Raw genomic sequence first — 2,762 nt, 5'->3', positions numbered from 1 at the left:
CTCCCTCCCATTTTAAAATGTCCTGCACCCGCTCCGAGACATCCTTGACCCTTGCACCAGGGAGGTAACATACCATCCTGGAGTCTCGGATGCGGCCGTAGAAACGCCTACCTATTCCCCTTACAATTGAATCCCCTATCACTATCGCTCTCCCAATCTTTTTCCTGCCCTCCTGTGCAACAGAACTTGGCTGCTGCTGCCCTCCCCTGATGAGTCATCCACCCCAACAGTACTCAAAGCAGTGTATCTGTTTTGCAGGGTGATGACCACAGGGAACCCCTGCATTACCTTCCTTGAACTGCTCTTCCTGCTGGTCTTCCATTCCCTATCTGGCTGTGGACCCTTTCCCTGCGATGAGACCAACTCGCTACAAGTGCTACTCACGTCATTCTCAGCATCGTGGATGCTCCATAGTGAATCCACCCTCAGCTCCAACTCCGCAACGTGGTCCGTCAGGAGCTGGAGGCGGATACACTTCCCGCACACGTAGTCATCAGGGACACTGGAGTCGTCCCAGAGTTCCCACATGGTACAGGAGGAGCATAAGACGTGACCGAGCTGTCCTGCCATGACTTAAACCTTCGATAGGCAACAACAATGCTAAAGTTTACTCATTGTTATGGAAGAGAAAAAAGAAAACTACTCACAAATCACCAGCCAATCACTTACCCCATTGGTTGTGACGTCACTTTTCTGTTTCTTTCTACTTTTGTGCCTTCTCCCTGTAACTGCACCGGCTCGCCTTTTATAGGCCTCACCAACGGAACTACTCGACGCTGTTCCCGACTGCCGCCGACGCTAGGCCCTGGACTCTCTGCTGTGCCTTTTATAGGCCTCAGCAACGGAACTCCTCGACGCTGCTTACGACTGCCGCCGACGCTGGGCCCCGAGCTCCCTGCTGTGCCTTTTATAGGCCTCACCAAAGGACCTCCTCGACGCTGCTCCCGAATGCCGCCGATTTCAGCTGCGATGACCTCCTTCCTCCTTATTGTCAAATAAAAATCAAATCAAGACAAGACAAGAGAAGACATGACTGATTGACTGACTTTGTTTATATTTATATAAATGTATAAAAAAATACCCTCCCTACTTGCGAACATTCACAATAAATGTGCTTGTTCTGTTCTGCCTGCAGTGGGCTCTATTACATTTGACCTCTTTCACAGCACAAGCAGCTGCTGTCAGATCCAGCAGAAAGGCACTACCGACTTTAAAAGATCACATTTGTTGCCCACATCTTCCCTCGTGGCTTGTCTTCCACCATGGGCTTACTGAGTTTGTGTATTTACTGTCTGCACTACCTGATTTCCAGTGGAATTCATCCAGTCACACAGCCTTCGTTCAATCAAAAATATATAGATTATGAAACAATTATATCTTTATTTCAATCAAATCAAATTCAATTTTTTGAAATAAAATTGTAAATTTATTTATTTTCTTATTATGATAAATATATATATATTTCAAATTGGCTTTTTGTCTGGGTTGGTTTTACTTCCCTCCCTCCTTTCTACCGTCAGAATCTGTGGCTTCAACAACCGTCCCAGCCCCGCGTGGTCCTGAGCCCCACACTCACTCACGCACAGCACAGTTGCCTTCAGGAATGATAGAAATCCCACTTTATTCTTTTGAAACGGAAATGCTGTCAGTCAAGGGTAAGTTGCATCTCTAAGAGGGATGTACTTGCAGTCCCGGATCATTCGGTGTCTGTTTAAACGGGGTGGTTGTCAGTTCAGGTTCATAATTTCTCCTTTTTAGACGTATTTTCTCAGAATGCCGGATCATCCAGTATAGTTTTAAAAGGCGTTTTATATCGCAGCGCAACTATTAATTCCTCGAAATATGCTCATGTTTTTCGAAATCCAATCCTTGATACAAAACTTGTCCCAAATTTATTCTCAATATAAAATACAACAAATGTTGCGTCAAAAGCAGCGGCCACTTTCCCGAATGTATAAGGCGTCTGACTTCGGTTATGACGGCGATGTTATCAGAAGATTGCAGATTCGACTCTTGCCACTGTCAACTTACTCGCCTCGTGAAATTTTATATTTTTTATTTTGATTCTGCCTCAAAACCAACCATCTCGTACAGTCAGTAACCTGAAGTAAAGGAAGTCTGTTTGCTTTAAGAAGCCAATGGCACATTTTCATCACTGCCTATCTGCTTGCACGAGCAGAACAGGCGGTGAAGTCGTCTTTCTTGCAAATTATTTCTGTTTGGATGCAAAAAGTAGGGGATAGATGTCTGACGTTGCTGTAAATAGGAGACGAGGTGGCCGAGAGGTTCAGGGGATGGACTTCGACTCCAGCGGCTCCCATCCTCGTCGTTATTGTGTTAACCTCTCTTTTTTTTTATCAATCACATTTAACCTCATTGCCAAATTCAACTTTTACTGACAAGCATGCAGCTCTTTGGTAATGTAATGTCTCAAATTAATAATATATTCATCAAAGGGAAAACATTAGCAGGACTAAGGAGAGGGGGACTCATTAGATCGGTCTCTGAGAATCAGCACAGGAACGATGGGCCGAATAGTAAACAACCGTCAGAATCTGAGAGCTAAGCTCTTCGTTGTCGGCGGCTTGTTGGTCGAGGGCTATGATTCTCGATTTGGGATTTTCTTAATTGGAAAAGTGAGAGGTCCCGGGTTCAAATGCCGGATGATCCCTGCCAACTTTTTCTCAAAGAACCGCTTCTGAGCCGGTCGACATATGAGAAAACAGACATATTTCAAATTAAATCATGTGATTTCGCTCCAT

The sequence above is a fragment of the Pristiophorus japonicus genome, chromosome 25 (genome assembly GCF_044704955.1).
Source record: "Pristiophorus japonicus isolate sPriJap1 chromosome 25, sPriJap1.hap1, whole genome shotgun sequence".
Lineage (NCBI taxonomy): Eukaryota > Metazoa > Chordata > Chondrichthyes > Pristiophoridae > Pristiophorus > Pristiophorus japonicus.
The sequence above is the reverse complement of the archived record's forward strand: the minus strand, read 5'-3'. Positions refer to the sequence as shown.